This window comes from Pinus tabuliformis, chromosome 1_2 (genome assembly GCF_031772625.1).
Source record: "Pinus tabuliformis cultivar Carrire ecotype Pingquan chromosome 1_2, CPIR1, whole genome shotgun sequence".
Taxonomy (NCBI): Eukaryota; Viridiplantae; Streptophyta; class Pinopsida; order Pinales; family Pinaceae; genus Pinus; species Pinus tabuliformis.
In genome coordinates this window covers 994,123,943-994,143,523 of record NC_142298.1, presented here as the reverse complement: position 1 = coordinate 994,143,523, position 19,581 = coordinate 994,123,943, and the positions used below count along the sequence as shown (strand labels likewise).

General features: G+C 38.5%; 1 protein-coding gene across 4 annotated transcripts in view; it reads right to left on the bottom strand.

Moving 5' to 3' along the window:
* The window catches only part of LOC149209399 (putative 1-acyl-sn-glycerol-3-phosphate acyltransferase 5), a 246,179-nt gene extending 227,581 nt beyond the window's left edge, over window positions 1-18,598 (bottom strand). For 2 of the 4 annotated variants that reach the window (XM_089396354.1, XM_089396355.1), the window contains exons 1-2: window positions 18,443-18,597; window positions 18,227-18,335 (exon numbers count right to left, since the gene is read on the bottom strand). The gene's annotated coding sequence lies outside the window, so the exon portion shown is untranslated. Of the gene's footprint in view, window positions 1-18,226 lie in introns of all 4 variants that reach the window. The other 2 variants (XM_089396357.1, XM_089396356.1) reach the window with 2 other exon arrangements.
* Between the last annotated feature and the right edge of the window lie 983 nt (window positions 18,599-19,581).

Genomic DNA, 19,581 nt, shown 5'->3' with positions numbered 1-19,581 from the left:
GGGGATCAAAGTGACAACCCCTGCCCTGAGTCGTTGTCACTGTGCTTGTACAATCAGAGCGACAATAGTTCCCTAAGTCTAAACTTAGGAAAATTGATTAATTGATCAAAATTAATTAAGTCAAGGTGAGAATTCTCTAGAAACTCACACGGATCGATCCAAAAATGATCTAAGCCATCGATTAAGATTTAATCTTGGCCGTTGGAGTCCCAACAAGAAGATATAAGAAGGGATCGATGTGGTGATGGAGAATACACCAGAGTCACTTGGAGAATTCAATTTTCCAGAGTAGCAGCAATCAGTTGCCAAAGAGTAGAGCTTCAGTGAAGAAGTAGAGACAGTGAGGGGCAGGGGCAGTGAAGCTGGAGGAAGATTTCCAGATCCAGTGAGTGCATTTGCAGAGAGGCAGAAGAGCCACAGTGAGGTTGACGCAGGGACTGCATAGTAGCCTCTAAAGGCAGTTCGATTTGCAGATTCGGGAAGTCATTTCAGTGTTCTAGTGGCAGAAGAATTTTGCAGAGGTTGGGAGAAGCGTTTCCAGAGTCAGTGGCAAACAGAAGAGGCAGCGTAGATTGAGATCCAGGCTATACAAATTAGAGCCCAAGTAGAGGGTGACGCAGGGCAATTTGTAGAGGGTTTCAGAGGCTAGTGTTCAGTGCCAGATTTGTCTGTTGGGTGAGGAAAAATCCTCACTAGATTTTTGCCAATATTTTTCTCTATGGATTGCCAATTTCAGGCATCCAAATTGTACTCAAAATTTCACTACTGCTTAATAATAAAAGCCCTCAGTTGTTGCACCGTGTTGATTTGGGGTAGCATCGGATGTGCTCTAGCCACGAAAATTGATGGAGAGGCTAAAGCACATGAGATCTCCAATACCCAAAAATGGTCTGGGCAAATTCTAAACAATTTGGGAGATATTAAAATAATTAATATTTTTAATGGAGTCCCTAAGTCTAACTTAGGGAAAATAAAATATTAATGTGGATTAATATAAAACTGTGTTAGAAGGGTCCAAAAGTCATGGATCAAGCCAAAGTTAATCTTAGTCGTTGATTAGGGACTTAATCTTAGTCGTTGATTTGTCAACGAGAAAAGTATAAGAGGGGGCTTGAGGGTCACTTCGAGAACACACTGAGGGAAACCAGTGAGTTCAATTTCTGGAGCGGGGTTAGCTGAGAAATTCGAACTAGTGGTCTGGTGAGCAGTCAGGAGGCAGCAAGTACGGAACAGAGAGATGGAATAAGCCACTGGAGACCAGCGCTGAAGCAAGAGAGGCAGACGCAGGGCATTTCAGGCAGGTGCAGAGGCAGCAAGAGACTGTGCAGTCACTAAAGGGCCTACGTGGGTGATGCAGAGAGGCCCAGGGCTGACGCAATCAAGCAGGGGCTGACAAAAAGTGTCTGGGAGCCACGCAGAGGTCAACCAAGCTGATGTTGGGACTGGGAGAAGTGCTGGAGAATTTTTCTCTCTGTAGGTAAGCCAGTTTGGCACCTTATTATACTGAAGAATTGCTGAATAATAAAATCCTCCCTTGTTGCACCGGTTTTCCCACATTGGGTTTTTTCAGGGACTGTTGTCCAAAATATTTGTGTCAAAGTGTTGATTCTTGTACATGTGTTTGTTTTTGTATTACGGTGTGATATTCACAGCAGAATTTATTTTAATGTTTATTGAAGGAATTTCATAAATAACTTATTGAAGAATAAGTAGGAAAAGTAAATCAAATGTTGCAATGATAGAATTTTCACATGGTATCGGAGCGAGTAATCAGAGACAGGAAAGGAAAATCAGTTATGGGTCGAGACCACAATGCAGAGGCATCCACGTCAGGGGACTCGCACAGATTTTCAGAAGATTGCACAAGAGAAAGAGACTTCGATTTCTCTATGTTGGCTTCCAGGCTGGAAGAAGAAGTGGCTTGTATGACTAGTTTTGCATCATCAAAAGTGTGGTATATAGACAGTGGAGCCTCATGGCATATGACAGGAATCAGGGAATGTTTCTCAGAATATCGAGAAGAGAAAATGAACTTTCAGATCACCATGGGGAACAAGGCAAAGTGTACTCCAGTAGGGAAGGGTACCATAGTTTTTCAAACAGAATCGGGAGAACGGTTCCGTGCTACAAATGTGCTGCATGTACTAGGATTGGGGATGAACTTACTTTCCATGTCGCAACTTCAAGGCAAGGGCTATGACGTCTACTTCATCAAGGAGAAGGTATACGTCAAAGAAAGTGCAAATCGAGATCAAAAGTAACAGGTTGTATAGATTACAACTAGAATCACCAATGGCACTAATAGACATTCATGAAGACAAGGACTTGAATGAACTATGGCACAAAAGAATGGGTCATTTGCACCATGGAGCTCTGAGAATTCTCAAGAGCATTGTAACAGGAGTTCCGAATCTGAGTACGAAACGAGATGATGTATGCAGAGGACACGCTCTAGGAAAGTATGCCAAGGCAGCATTTCCTAGGAGCAAACACAGGGCCAAGAGTATACTAGGATTGATACACTCAGATATCTGCAGACCTATGTCCGTCAAAGCTCTCACTGGTGCCGAGTATTTCCTTACCTTCATTGATGACCACTCAAGGAAAACTTGGATTTATTTTCTAAAAACCAAGGACAAGGTTTTCTGTCGATTCAAAGAGTTCAAGGCTCTGGTGGAGAATTTGACTGGGAAGAAAATAAAAGTTCTGCGCTCAGATAATGGTGGAGAGTATGTCGATAATTACTTCACTGATTTTTGCACTAAGGAGGGCATCAGAAAAGAGTGGACAGCTCCCTACAAACCGGAGCAAAATGGAGTAGCAAAAAGAAAGAACAGGACTATTGTAGAAGCAGTTAGGGCCATGATGTATGATTAGGATATGCCAAAATTCTTGTGGGCGGAAGCATGCAACACAGCAGTCTATGTTCAGAATAGGACTCCTCATCGGGCGTTGGGCGAGATTACTCCAGAGAAAGTTTTCACAGGGAAGACACTTGAAGTCGGTCATTTCAGGATATTTGGGAGTTTAGCATATTGCCGCATACCAGAGGAAAAAAGGAAGAAGCTAGATCAAACTACAGAAAAGCGATATCTAGTGGGATATAACGAGAATGCTAAGGCATACAGAATCTACCTTCCCGGGAGCAGGAAGGTAGTAGTTTAACGAGATGTAAAGTTCATCGAGGACAGGGATTTCAGAAAATCTTGTGAGATGCCTTCCAAGGAGCAGTGAAAAGAGGAGCCGTTGGTTAAGCCTCTACAACCAACGGAAGTAAAAAATTCTTCCTTAGGTCAGGAAGATTCTCAAGATGAGGAGGAGGAGCTAACAAAAGCACCTACTGGCAGAGAAAGAACTAGCAGGGAACTTCGTCAGATTCTGCGAGATGTAGAGGACTTCATCGGTGCGCCAAGAAACAATAATTAGTAGCTCAGGATGGGGAGCCTACCAGTTTCAAAGAGGCAGCTCAACATCAGGTTTGGCTAGATGCGATGGTAGAGGAGTACAACTCCATAAGGGTGAACGATGTCTGGGAGGTAGTGCCAACGCCTCAAGACAGATCAGTGGTAGGTTCGAGATGGATCTACAAGATCAAATACGTTGCAGACAGCAGTGTTGAGAAATACAAGGCCAGGTTTGTGGCTAAGGGGTATGCTCAAAAGGAAGGAATTGACTACGAGGAGACCTTCGCCCCAGTAGCCAGGTATATGTCTATTAGAACCGTGATATCTCTTGCAGCTCAGATGGGATGGGAGATTCATCGGATGGATGTCAAAACGGCTTTTCTAAACGGGGTAATAGAAGAAGAGGTATACATTGAACAACCAGAGGGCTTTGAGACACATGAGAAGAAGTCTCATGTATGCTGACTGAAGAAAGCCTTGTATGGGCTGAAATAGGCACCTAGAGCATGGTATGGTCAAATAGACGGCTACTTGAAGAACATGGGATTTGTTAAAAGTGACACAGATCTGAATCTCTACTATCTGGTTGTAGAGAACGAGACGCTAATCTTAGTATTGTATGTGGATGATCTCTTTCCAACAGGATCATCCAGGCTCATTGGGGACTGCAAGAAGAATCTAGCCACAGAATTCGATATGAAGGATTTGGGACAAATGCATTACTTCCTAGGGTTGGAAGTTTGGCAGCAGAAGGGTGAAATCTTCCTTAGGCAAGGGAGGTATGCTACAGAAATCCTGAAAAGATTCGGGATGGAGGACTGTAGACCCATGGCTACTCCAATGATCACCAACTGGAAGAAGATTGATGCATCAAAAGACAAGGATGTTGATCCCACCCTATACAGGCAGCTCATAGGGTCCCTAATGTATCTGGTCAATACAAGGCCAGACATTTGCTACGCTGTCAACACCCTCAGTCAATTCATGGTGGAACCGAAGAGGGCACACTGGGCAGCAGCCAAACATGTTCTCAGGTATTTACAGGGAACAGTCGATTATGGACTCTTGTACACCAAAGGTAAGGATATCAGTTTGAGTGGATTTACTGATGCAAATTGGGCATGAAGTTCAATGGATCGGAAAAGTACCTCTGGGTACTGTTTCAACATTGGATCAGGAATGACCTCCTAGTGCAGTAGGAAACAGAAGTCCGTGGCTCTGAGCTCATTTGAGGCAGAATATATGGCGGCAAGCACAACTTTGTGTGAGGCCATATGGCTTAGAAAACTACTTGTGAACCTATTCAGAAGGAATATGGAGGCGACTAGGATCATGTGCGATAATCAGAGTTGCATCAAGCTCTCTGAGAATCCAGTGTTTCATGATAGGTTGAAGCATATTGATATCCGGTGTCACTTTATCAGAGACTGTGTCCAATGAGGAGCTGTACAATTGAGCTACACTCCTACAAGAGAACAAGTGGCGGACATCCTCACCAAGGCCCTTGGAAGGACAAAGGTTGACTACTTCAGGGAAAAGTTGGGGATGGTAAAGAACTCCTTTCAGTAGCAGAAATGGGAGTGATAACAGCACAGATGCAGAAGGAGTTGCAATGCAGATGCAGTGTTGGGAGAAAGGACCAACAACAACACGAATGCAGAGGGAGTTGTCATACAGATGCAGTAGTGGCAGTAGCAGAGCCATGGGCAGCAGTACAGGATGCAGCAGTGCAGAGGATGTTGGGTAGGGAGGCTTAGCATCAGCACAAGGACTGATGCTGGATGATCAAGGTAATACTCAGCGAGGAGTATTACTAGAGTACAGTCCTCGCTAAGAGGGAGTGTTGATTTGGGGTAGCATTGGATGTGCTCTAGCCACGAAAATTGGTGGAGAGGCTAAAGCGCATGAGATCTCCAATACCCAGAAATGGTTTGGGCAGATTCTAAACAGTTTGGGAGATATTAAAATAATTAATATTTTTAATGGAGTCCCTAAATCTAAACTTAGGGAAAATAAAATATTAATGTGAATTAATATAAAATTGTGTTAGAAGGGTCCAAAAGTCATGGATCAAGCCAGAGTTAATCTTAGCCGTTGATTAGGGACTTAATCTCAGTCGTTGATTTGTCAACGAGAAAAGTATAAGAGGAGGCTTGAGGGTCACTTGGAGAACATACTAAGGGAGACCAATCAATTCAATTTCTAGAGCGGGATTAGCTGAGAAATTTGAACTAGTGGTCTGGTGAGCAGTCAGGAGGCAGCAAGTACAAAACAGAGAGACGGGATCAGCCACTGGAGACCAGCACTGAGGCAGGAGAGGCAAACGCAAGGCATTTCAGACAGACATAGAGGTAGCAGGAAACTGCGCAGACACTAGAGGGCCTATGGGGGTGATGCAGAGAGGCCCAGGGCTGACGCAGTCAAGTAGGGGCTGACACGAAGTGTCTGGGAGCCACACAGAGGTCAGCCAAGCTAACGTTGGGACTGGGAGAAGTGCTGGAGAATTTTTCTCTCTATGGGTAAGCCAGTTTGGCACCCTGTTGTACTAAAGAATTGCTGAATAATTAAATCTTCCCTTGCTGCACTGGTTTTCCCACATTGGGTTTTTCCGGGGACTGTTGTCCAAAATATCTGTGTCAATGTGTTGATTCTTGTACATGTGTTTGTTTCTGTATTACGGTGTGATATCTGCAACAGAATTTATTTTAAGTAGTAGGAAAAGTAAATCAGATTTGCTGCAGTAGGGGTTCCTTGAGGATTAGGAATTTTCACATTGCTCCCCCTATCACACTTTCATCGGAGATAGGTCATATAATAACAAGATCGGTCATGATCCATCAATCCAAGTATACAAAGTCTAACATGTCTGTACAAGGCCTGCTTCTGTTGCAAACATGAGACTCCTCATATACCTCAAAATCTTGAGGTAGCTCTATGTACACTTCTTCCACAATTACTTCATTGAGGAAAACAGTGCTTCAACAAAAATAACAGGGATAATAATTTTAAACAAGAGTGTACCTGACAGTTTGGAGCAAATGTCTTAACATAGTCTTCTCTCTTACTAGGAGATTTTTTTGAATCTTGCTTTATACTACTCTATGTTGCCATCTATTGCATGCTAGGTCTTGTAGATCCCCTTAGAAGTCACCATTGACTTCCCTTCAAGTCTCGGTACAATTTTAATATACATATTTCTTCTAGACTTGTTGGCCTAACAATCTGCTCCCTCTGAATTAGAAGCTCTTTTGATCATTTGGCATGGTACTATTGCTCCCTCTCGAACACAAATTACTTTTGAGAGAATCCTCTTGCCATAAACTTTGCTTTGTTCTTCCAATACTTTCATATGCTACCATAGCCTTGGCAACCTTCAAAATATACCTACAAATCTCACTAGGATGCAATGGAAGAAGAATTATAATCAAGCAAAAGATGCAATGGAAGAAGAATTATAATCAAGCAAAAGATGCAAAGAGGCTAACTAATAGTAAAAACAACAACAATAATCAAGAGAGATATAAGTTACTTATCTTTTGATCGATTGAAGGGATTTGTCAACTCCCTCTTGATCCTTGCCAACTTGAATAAATCACCCAAGGCAAATTTGTCATCCTTGTCTTCATTATCAGTTACTTTGCATGAGTTAGGGTTTCTTCTTTCAGCAGAAACGTTGATCTAGGTCCAGCTCTAGGGTTTTAACCACAAACCCTAGGGCTTTCACATCCAAGGCAAATAGTCTTCTAGGATTTACAAACCCTAGTTCTTATAATACTCATCTTTTGCAAGTCCAACAGACTTTGTTATCAACAAATTTTGAGTAGTGCATGCCAGATGATTACCCTTGGTCCTACCAAGTAACTTGACCATCTTATTGTAGCAGCATCAATAATTAGATCATGTCATCAAAACTAAACTCAACCCTTGAGCATGATTTAAATTCAAATCACCAAAATGTCCTATCAGTTCATGACACTTGAAACAAGTGTATCCAAGATGCATTTTGCCTTAACCAAACACTTCAAGGGATTTGCTTCAGATTTGATAACCAAGCTTCTCAAAGGTTGAATAACTTCTTCTTGGCTCAAGCAATCCTACGACAATATTGCTTGCAAATGACCTTCTTAACTTCCTCTGGCTCAAAGAGGAACTCCAGAGATGTGTCCTCATATTTCTGAAGTTTTGCCATATAAGTAATGGCACAACCATAATCACAATGGTGCAATGCAATACTAAAACCCTTATTCAGTCATATAAGATATTTTCATTGTAGTGTAAGGTATATGGCTTCAAAGATTTAGATCTTAGCACCATTTATGTTCTTGAATACATATCTTACACAGGTCCAAACCTGAACTTCAATCAGTACATCATGTTTCAGGATGCCAAACATTTTGGTCACAAGATCATATATTTTCCTTAATAGCTTTATCTTACTTTGAATCATAATTCAATATTCAAAATTGTGATGATATTGGGTTATATGCTATCAGATCTTCTAGGGTATACAAACCCTAAGCCCAAAAATTTATGTGCAGATTATCCTGTTGTATATAAGTATCAAAACCAGAAGAGAATGTGTCGTAGGATCTTTGTCCCTCTGTATAGCAAGGGAATCACCCTTCCAGTTATCATGTCAACAAAGTGAAGGTAAGATATCTTTAGAGGATGAGATCATGGCATTCCAATGCCCTCCATAAAGAAATAACAACCTTCAGGCATTTGAAACTTGAAAGGACTTTAAATTTATATCTATTACAGCCTTAACCATGAGATTTGCCATAACCAGTATGCAAAGGTGCTTTAAGTAGTATTTATTCCATAGAATAAGCCACTCAATGCTTTGCTCTGTGATTCCTTTGCAGCTTTCCAAAGAGGAATGGATGGAGCTCTCATAACATCAAGGTGTCCACTGTAGGTATCCAAGCTAACTCAGCATTTGGCAGACATGAATTTGAAATCTTTCATGTTTAAGAATTGTAACGAACTAGACGTGACCTATGTTTTAGCTAGATAGATCACGATGCCTTACACACTGTCTAGTCTCGACTTAGTCCTTAGCCTGTTAAAACAAAAATTCTCCCAACCACCTTTTGAGGCTTCTTTGATCTATTTCAGAAGATTTGGGTTTCTCATGCCTTTCTTTGAACCACAATAGTAATAGGTACAAGGATATTTCTAGTTCTGAAGTAGCTCAATCTTTCAAAAAGAATTTCATCCATCTCAAAATATCATCATGATCTCAAACAAATCTTAAAATGGATCAAGTTCTTTTCTTCTAGCAATGTTAATCTTATCTCCATAAGAAAGGGGTATTATTTTCAATAGAAAAATGAACCTTCAGCCTTCCTGAGGACAATCTTGAGACGCTCGACCTCTTGCACCCAACTTCTGACGCCTTTTTGACATTCCTAAGATTCGAACTGAGGCCTTTCGGCCTTCTGATAATTTTGACCTTGTTTTGAGGCCTCCTATCTAGGGTTTTTCAAGGAGATAAAAATTCAGATTTAAGGTGGCTTGGATTACTTCTAGGGCAGACTTATTTTCTTAGCACAGAGATTAGTTGACTATGGATTCATTTTCAAAGATCTGGGTTTTCTTCAAGACTTGGCAAGCCTTCTCTTTCACCCAGGCTCTGGTACCATGTTAATTTTTTGTAGGTCTTCTAAAGTGATAATTACTTATAATGATTTAATTGTTTTCATATTTTCATTCATCATTAAGCAATTACAGAGAAGATATCAATAGTAATATTTATGAAAAAAAGATCATAAAGAGAACCAAACAAGAGACATAAGTATTTAGAGAAATTATTCAGTTCAACAGAGATACATCAAATTCTTCAAGTCAAACTGACGAGTAACATAGCCCTGGTCACACCTGGTCAAGCTGCCCTCTAGACAAGTCAATCTGCTGCCCAAACAATTTGACCTGGTCTGATCTACTAGGGCCGAATTTCAGCCTTCTCTTGCGCCCAAAAAAACTCAGACTTGTTGCCCAATAGTACACTGAAATTCCACACGTGCAAAACTGTAGAAAGAGAAGGATGCCCCGTGTGCTTGGTCAAACAAGAGAGAGAAAAACTTGGTCAACTGTTAGAGAACTTCAGCCTTCTTCTTCTTTGTCTTCTTCATCTAAATGAGCAAAAAATATCTTCTTATGAGAAATCTGAATTGTCCTTGAGGAGGAGGTCGAATGGCACATATACAGTGATCCTCGGAGGCCAAAATGGTGTGTCTCTTCACTAGATCCAACTTAAAGCCGACCTTACATTTTGGAAGCAAAAATTTAATATTTGAAAATTCATAATTCCTTTTATTTGAAGCCGACATGAAGAACATGTTATGTCTTTATTATTATATATATTTGGAGGGCTAAAATATCAATTATGAAGACCGACCATAGTTACAAAATTCAACACTATCAAGCACCAAGAGGGATCAGATCTCTCAAGATGCAATCCTCTTTTTGAGTTCAAAATTTGAGGAAAGATTTGCATCTTGAGAGATTTGATCCTTCTAAAAACTTATAGATTCGAAGTTAAAATGGACATATGTTGGTTCTTTTTACACACACATATATTTCACATCTCTAGATATAGAAATATTCTAATTTTTAATTCTATTAAAATCCTCATAATACATCAAACTACATACATATGCACATGACAAAACAAAGCATGTTTTATAATTTTTATAATTTTACTTTTTTTAATGTGATACACACAAAGCTTAGAAAAGGAATTTATTGTAAACATTAAGTTTTTATATATTTATTAACTAAATTTAAACATGAAGTTTTGAAATATCATGGTTATGAAGATGAATCATCATTACTTTAATTTATATGGTAAAACGGTTTTATAATTTATAACTACTATTGGAATTTTTTATATATTTCACATTACTATATATAGAATATTCTTATTTCTAATTCTATTAAAATCCTCAGAATATTTCTATATATAATATATATATGGCATTTTTCTTTGATATGTTTTATTATTTTTAATTTTTTAATAAGATAAGCATAGCATATATATGTATGGTTATTAACTAAATTTAAACATTATGAGATATTATTTAAATTTAACAAATATGTATTTTCATTATTTAAATTTATTATATAACAAATTTATTATTTATTAATTTAAACATTATGAGATATTAACAAATATATTATTTCATTATTTAAATTTATTATATCGTGATATCCGATTTTTTTGGAAAAAAAAATTGTTTTTAATTTTATTATTAAAACAAAATTGCAATATAAGAAATTAAATTTAGCAACCTATTATTTTTACTATTTTTATTTTTTATTACTTTTTTAATTGAGTAGACATTATGTTTTTTCTTTATTATTTGTTGATCTAACATCTAATTGAACTATCTGCCACAACATTTCCCCATACTGGGCTGTCAAGCAACTTTAGGGGCAATCATTGATGTCTTGAGTCTGATTGGTGGCATTCTATAAATAGTAACCTGTGGAGAGTTTCGTGAGCAACTCCACTAAGTACAGATAAGGGGTGCCCCTCGATTAGTCTACATCAACAACACACAGGTGTAGATAAACAACGGCATTTGAGAAATAAGTTGATCACATTCTGTTACACTTTTCTGAGCTAAATATTGACTAGAAACAGCACTTTAACAAGCATATGGTGACACATCTCATTGTGGGCATTCACATAAGTTAAAGTTAATCATCATTGTATTTCCAGCAATTAAGTTTGATTCTGGATTAAAATATTGGCATCGCTAGGAGAATAAATTGAACTTCGTATGTTTGATGAGCAAGATTTTCTTCTAATTCATGTTGGCAAAACCTTTGAAGCGCTTTCTCAGTGGTTGGGTGAAGTTTATTTGCTTTATTCATTCTTAAACAGCCACAAGCATCTTGTCAATGAAAAGCTTGCAACACTTTATCTACAATGATCTAGCTTAATTTGAAGTCCCTTTCTTAGCTTTAAAGCCAGAGGCAAGGGCACCAAGGTGAGAATGGGTGGCTTGCCTAGTAGTTGCTTCTAGGCTCTCCAACCAAAGTCAGGACCAGTGTTGCGAGGGAGCCCCCCCCCTCTCGATCCCGCTCTCAATCCACGCTCCAGGCAGGAGCGGGTAGGGAGCGCGCTCCTGATAAAATAATTTGCACTCCCTCCCAAATCCGGGAGCGAAATTTAAAGCCCAGGAGCGGTCAGGGAGCGATCGCTCTCGGGCTTTAAATTTCGCACCCAGAGCGACACGTGCGAAGGCCAGGAGTGAATTCGGCGAGAAAAAAAAAATCGCACGGCTAAAAAATCGATTTTTTTTTATATAATGAGGGAGGGAGGGCTTTTATGATTCATTGTGACTTGAGTGAGACTGAGAGCAAGGAGTGAGACTGAGAGCAAGGTGCCAAGGAGCAAGGAGTCTTGGGCGCATTTGAGGTAGGTTAGCAATTTTTTTTTTAATGTTTATTAATTTACTCCTAATTTCTAAATAAATAAATAAATTTTTCTCTATTTCGGTTTCCCATTGGGCCATTCCCATTCCCATTCCATTTTATTAAATTTTGCAGATTCAAAACTACAAATTTCAAACATCATGGTTATATTTCTTGGCATTTTCTTCTTCTTGGTTCCTTTTCTGGTTATTATGGTGCTGGAGAGTAGGAAAAGGAGGGTTCAAAATGAAGAAGGGGATGAAGAAGGGGGACAAAGTGGATTTGATGAAAACCCCGGTGAGGAGGAGCTGGAGGAGGGTGAACATGATTCAGCAGCTGAAAAACTAAACAAGACCAAACCCCATTGTGGAAATATGTTAACAGGCCTGAAGCAGGGAAAGGGGGTGGAACCACTAAATTTCATTGCCCCCATTGCAACAATAATTACACAGGTTCATACACCCGTGCCAGAAAACACCTCTGTGGGAAAATGCCATGGGATGGAGATAAACAAATAGGAATCAAAACTTGTGCAGGTGTGTCAGCAGCAGATAGAGCCAAATACATAAGGGAAGAGGAGGAAGCCCAATACAAATCTAAAAAATCAAGGGGTTTCTTTGAACCAAGCTCGCAATCACAAGCACAAAGAACTCCTTCAGCATCCTCCCAAGGCAGTGGATATGGAGGCACAGGGTCACCAACTTTAAGGCGTAGAACCATATCAGATTTCCTAGATGAAGGGTGTGGGAATGATGTGAATTCAAAAGTTTACAGGTTTCTCTATGCATGTGGGATACCATTCAATGTTCTTCGCTCACCTTATTGGCACGAAATGGTTTCTGCCATAAATGATGCCCCTAAAGGATACAAGAGCCCTGGGTATGACAAGGCAAGAACCGTTGGACTTGATCATGAAAAAGCAAAAATATCACATTCTTTGAATAGAATGACAAGTTCTTGGACTGACCATGGGGTGTCCATTGTATCTGATGGATGGACAAATGTAAAAGTCAAGCCATTGATAAGTGTTCTTGCTGTGTCTATTAATGGTGCCATCTTTCTAAATGCATATGATTACCAGAGAAGTTAAAGACCGGCATCAACATTGCAGAAGCATTACTTGAAACAATTGACCGTATTGGGCCATACAATGTCATCCAAGTCATCACTGATAATGCTCCTAATTGTAAGTTAGCAGGAGCAATTATTGAGGATAAATACCCCAACATATTTTGGTCTGGGTGTTTGGTTCACACATTGAACCTTTTTATGCATGATGTTGTTAAGAACAAAAATGAACAATACAAATGGATTGGTGATTTGTACAAGAAAGGCAAACAAATGATAAAATTTATTACAAATCATAGCAATACCCATGGCCTTTTCCGCAGTCACTCAAGATTGGAGTTGTTGAAGATTGCGAGGACTAGATTTGGTAGCTATTACCTCACCTTCAGGCGCCTTTTGAAGGTAAGAGAGTCATTGGCTAGCATGGTATCAAGTCCACACTGGCAGGTATTAAAGGAAAGGGCTACAAATGCAGCTGACAGGCGAGGTTTTGAACTAGTGGAGGAGGCCGCTCTTGATGGTATGTTTTGGGCACGTGTGAGGCAAGTATTGGATTTCACCAAGCCCATTTATCACATGATTCGGTTTGCAGATATAGATAAACCAGTGATTGGCGAGGTGTATGAGCAGATGGATACCATGTTGGGGCAAATAAAAGATATTGTTCATAACAATGATCCCGACTTGTACAAACTGATTCACGATTGTGTGTGTGTACGGTGGAATAAACTTAATCTTCCACTACATTGCTTGGCGTATATCCTTACACCAAAATACTACTCTACATCTTGGTTGGGCCAACCTGCACCAGGGGGTGGGGTTAGGACCAAACCCCATATAGATGAAGAGGTATCTAAAGGATATTTGGAAGCATTAGAAAAGTTGATACCTGACAAGGAGGAATGTGCTAGTGTGCGCCTTGAAATAGGCAGATACTTCAGTGGCACTGATTTGTTTGGTACCTTCCATGCAATGGAAGACAGAAGACAAATTTGATGCTCTCACATGGTGGGAAACATATGGCAGCCATGGACTTTTGCCAAAATTGGCAAAAAAAGTTCTATCACAGGTTGTAAATACTTCTTCTGCAGAGAGGTGTTGGAGCACCTACAGCGTCATACATAATGTGAAAAGAAACAGACTCAATGAAAATCGGGCAAAAAGCTTGGTTTATGTGCACTACAACTTGAGGTTGTTGAGTCATTATTGTGATCGGGCTTATGAGGATCCAACATATAAAATCTGGGACAACCACCCAGAGGATGACAATTTGGAGGATGGCACTATACATCTTGAAGAAATGGAAGAGGAACTTATAAGGGAGGAAGATGAAGCAGCAGTCATGCCACCTCCACCATCCAGTAGCAGTGCTCGAGTTCCAAGTCTTGTTCCTTTGCTGTCGCCACCTCCATCTACACCCTCACGTGGAGGGCATGTGCCTTCTAGTTCTGGTCGTTGGTCTGTGCAGGAGACTCCTAGAAGACCACCACGACCTGCTCATACAGTAGACTGTCGTGGCAAGGGCCACATGCAGTAGTAGATAATAGATTTATAGTTTACTTGTCTTTTCTAGTTTCTATTAGATTTCATAACTGTTGAGTCTTGACTCTTGACTCTTGACTCTTTCATATCATAATGATATTTTTTGTAAACAATATATGACTGTGACAATGAAAATTTAAAGTTTGAAGTTGGCAATTATAACTCCTTGGTAATGATTCTGAATTATGAATATGATGCTTCGTGAAAGTTGTTTCATTTCATTTCATAATTCATTTTATAACATTTCATTTCATGTTAATAGTTAGATATTATTTCTTGTAATGGTTAAACTTAGCTTACAAGTACAACTTTGGTGATCAATGATGATAAATGTTATATATTGAATTTTCAATTTTGAAAGCTTGAAGTTGAAACTTTAAAATTGATGAATCATGATTCATGAGACTCAATATGTTGTAATATGTATGTTACTAACTTGTGGACGTGGTTGATGAAGATTACAACTTCTAGATGATTGATGTGATATGGTTCAATGATCAATCTATGTTTTTTTATGTTCAATCTATGTTTTTTTGTGGTTGATGAAGATTACAACTTCTAGATGATTGATGTGATATGGTTCAATGATCAATCTATGTTTTTTTATGTTTTTTATATCTAATTCATCATTCTACATGTTTTTGTTGACATATATGTATCAAAATATAAAAAATATATATATTTTTAAAAAATCGCTCCGGGATTCGCTCCCAAACCGGGAGCTTTTGAAAATGTCGCTCCCGCTCCCTGCTTTCACTCCCGCTCCCAAGTAATACTGGTCAAGGCTTTTGCTTTAGTGAGAGTTTGATTTGTAACACTTCCAAATACTACTCTTTTTGTGCATATGTGACTCAAATTACAAAAGAATCCTCAGAAAAATATTAGTACGTATGCAATGAATATGCAATGAAGAGCATGTTTTTTCTCAAATTTCATGGCAAATCTAAGGCAAGTCATACTTTGGGTTCCCACAGTTCGTCCTAGGATATTGTGCATGGCTACCAAATATGGTGTAAACCTAGTTGGGGCAACAAATGACCAACTGATCAATGCTTCCCCCCTCAAGTTTGACTCTTTCATATCATAATGATATTTTTTGTAAAAACCTTTCTTACATTAGCACCAACACTCCAAACTCACTTTATGTACTAGTTTTTTTACTCTTAACTTTTTAAAGAAAGCAAATAAGTTAATAACTGCTAAAATTATGGCACTGTGACAACAATTCATCATTTGCAAAAACCAAGAGGGATGATAGAGAGAAAATTAATCATGGGCAATGATGAAAAATGAAAACAAAGAGCTAACATATAGATGCGATGTAATGTAGAATGAAGCATGTCACTCTTCCATCAATCTCAGAGTACTGGCTCAACAAGCCCGTAACCCTTCTTTATAAAATTAATGCAAAATTGATGTTTTTGCTTCTATAGGAACCATATACAAGGTTTAAAGTGAGAAAAAAGTGCTGGATGAAGGACGCAAATTAAATAGCTAAGATATTATAAAGACTTAAAAGAAGCTTGGGAAGAATGGGTGTGTACATTTTGCAAGTCTGGAGCAGTGGAATTGGAAAAACAATTCATTTTGGAATGTGATGCTTTCAGAGACATCAGCTACATATAGGAATATGTTAGCAACGAGGGGACTGTTAAAATATAGGAATATGTTAGAGAGGACTGTTAAAATATAGGAATATGCTAGCAACGAGGGGACTGTTAAAAGGTTGGGTCAGCTCATCATCAATTTGAATAAGAAAAAGATTGAATTGCAAGAGGCGAAAAGCAAGGAAACTGGTGGTCCCATAGACTATTTTTAGTCTCTTAGACATTAAAATATCATTTCATTCATTTCATTATTAGTATTTAGATTAAATCCTTCAATTATAAACCAATGAATAACACTAATGCCCTTAGAGGAAAAGATGTTAGCATACTAAAGGTAAGGAACTTTTGTAATACTTGGTTGACATCATAAGAGCCTTTGGCACAATCCTAAGAACCAATTTTATGCAATGGATATGGGTAAAAGGAGTTCCCCATGGAATAAACGCATTAGGCACCCATGTTCCCACCAATCCTCTAAGCACACATTAAGGGAATATACCTTAATAAATGCCTAGCCCACCTCTCAAAAGAGGAAGGCAAGAAAACGAAGAGCTTCTTAGCATAAACTTTGAACACAGAATGAAAAGAGGCAGAAGCATGGATGATACTCGGACATTTCCTCAGAAAAACTCTCTTTGCCATTTCCAGAAAAAAAGATCAAGTAAGCTCAGACCTCTGTACCGGCAGAACCAGATTTATGAAGCAACCCATGGGTCTCCGAGTATCAGAAATGGGAAATAAGAAACGGCAGGAAATGGGTGTACAGAAGCAAATACAGCAAGCGTCCAAAATCATTAAAAACATTGGGTTAGTCTACCAAGGAAACCACATGAAACAAGGAAACACTAGAAAATGGTTTCCAAAAACGGAGGAAAAAAATCAAACAAAATCTGCCTAAATATCCTGCTATAATGCTTTTTTGTTCCCTGGTGAGCTATTCTCTTTTGAAAAATCAGATCTTACAAGAGGTCTTTTTCCACTGCGAATGACTTTTATTTTAAATGTTAGGCTTAGTAAGCGCTTTTAGGGTTAGTGTAGGATCACCTTCTTGTCTTTTTCTTCTTTGCCTAAAAAAAAGTGAAAATTTACTGGAAATTGTCAGCAGTTTCTGGAAACAGCCCAGATGTTTCCAGAAACTACTGGAAACACTGAGTAGCTTCCAAAACAGTTTCCCGCAACTAGAAACGTTTCACAAACCAAAAATGGATTTCTAGCCTGAATGTTTTGTGTGTTGAGCCTGGTGCTGACCTCCCAAGGCACAGTGATCTTGTGTGGCCAGTGTGGAACTCCCAAACCAAGTTTCAGGCAGCTGGAAAAGTTTCGTACATCAAAAAAGGGTTCCTAGCCTGCTATGTGGGATCCATTCTTGTGAACCCATTTCATGTGAAAGGGAACACATCACCCTCATATAAGACTGGTGCGGACCTCACAAGCAATTATGATCTTATGCGGCCAGTGCAGACCTGCCAAGCCAGAGCAGACCTCCCAAGCCACAGTGATCTTGTGTGGCCAGAACTGACCTCCCAAACCACAAGTGAGAATGTGCGTGTCTACTAAGCATGGAATTGCGTTTGAGCCCTGAGCTTCGCCAGCGTAAAATTTAAAAAATACGCCCCTGATGCCATGACTATCTAGAATCATCTACACCAAACGCGTTTGGTCAGACTGCAACGGCTGGAAGATGAATCTGCACAGATGACTCTTTCCATTCTCAACACTGACGTGTATACCAGTTTAATGTCTTCACTTAATACCAGTTTAATAAGACCGAACATTATATTTGAAGATCCTGCCATATATTCCCTTACCCGCAAAGTAAGTTATAAATAATTATTCATATTCCTAGCAGGCTTGTCTTCTTCTGTCTTCAACCTACCAGACTCCGAACGCCCTCACCTGCTACTGTTGTTATAGAGCATTTTATAACCATTATCTACCCAAACAAGCAGCGCATTATTCAAATAATGCATTGATACATAAATTATTAAGGATGGTACAGGGATCATGTTACACACCAATTCCAGTAGCGCATTATTGAAATAAGCATTGATACATAAATTATTGAGGATGGTACGGAGATCATGTTACAGACGATGGTCATTTGGCATTAAAAATTGCAGAACAAAGCGTGCCGGGCCTACAATATATTAATGCTGGAGAAAGATACAGAGCAGATCTTACCTTGCGTGTGACTGTAACGGATAATAGCAGCTGCCCTGAGGTGTTCTGCACTAGCATTTATGGCTCCTCACAGTCTGATATTTATATGATTGATTCTGTCTGGATTGTTCTGGCATTTAGCAGTTAGCAGACGACTTCAGCAATTACGTTGGAATTTTGGGTTTTGTTCGTTTTTAAATATACAAAACTACATCGAAAATCGGGTTGTGTCCTTACATTTATCCAGAGTGCCCCACTGCACTGAACAATGTGCATAGTGCTGTGCCTTTGCATGCATGTTCATGGAATTTCATTTGAAAAGAACAAAATATCGAATGACATTTTATTTAAGATATATATATATATTATTTTTTTATGTTATCTTTTATTGCGTGCTTTCCTGTAATGCTGTTTCTTTTCCCACCAAAGGGCTGTTTTATCTAGAAAGTAACAAAATGAGAAAACGTAAAGCGAACGCAAGTCTTGAGATAGCGAGAACTCAGAGTCGGTTTGGAGAAATTTCTGAGAAAGCGAAAATTCAGAGTCGGTGGACACGGCTCATTTGGAGGAAATTCTCCTGAGTACTTTGTTTTCATTTCTTCTTCTTCTTTCGAATAAGTTGGTCAAAGTATTTTAATGGAAAATTGAATCACATTTATAGTGAAAGCTTGGCCAAAATTGACCCTTTGAAAGCTTGGCCAAAATTGACCCTGTGAAAGCTTGGCTAAAATTGATCTTATGAAAGGTTTGGCCAATTTACATTAAGATATTAAAGTATATTATTTTTAATTTAGATTTTTTTAATATCGGTGGGTCCATCGTAAATTGATTCCAAATATCAAAATTCTAGAGGCTGGAGTTAGTGATGGGACTTGCACGGTTATGTTACAGTTATAGTGAAAGCTTGGCCAAAATTGACCTTCTAAAAGCTTGGCCAATTTACATTAAAATATTGAAGTACATTATTTTCAATTTAGATTTTTTTAATACGGGTGGGACCACTGCAAATTGATTCTACATATCAAAATTCCATAAGCCGGAGTTAGTGATAGGACTTGCCGAATTATATTTATATAAATATTAAATATAAATTTGATGTGTGATAAAAAGAAAAAAAAAAAAAATATATATATATATATATATATAATTTCCTTTATGAAACATAAATCTGATGTGTCATAAAAGACATATTTTATATATATATATATATATGAATGAAATATAATTGAGAAAATATATTTATTAGGATAATTTAAAAGAGGGGAATTTAGTTTTTATATTATGAGTTGGATTAATTATTTAATTTGTTATAAAATTTGGTTATAATTTTTTTCAAATTTTATAAAGAAATATTAATTTTTTGTTATATATTATTG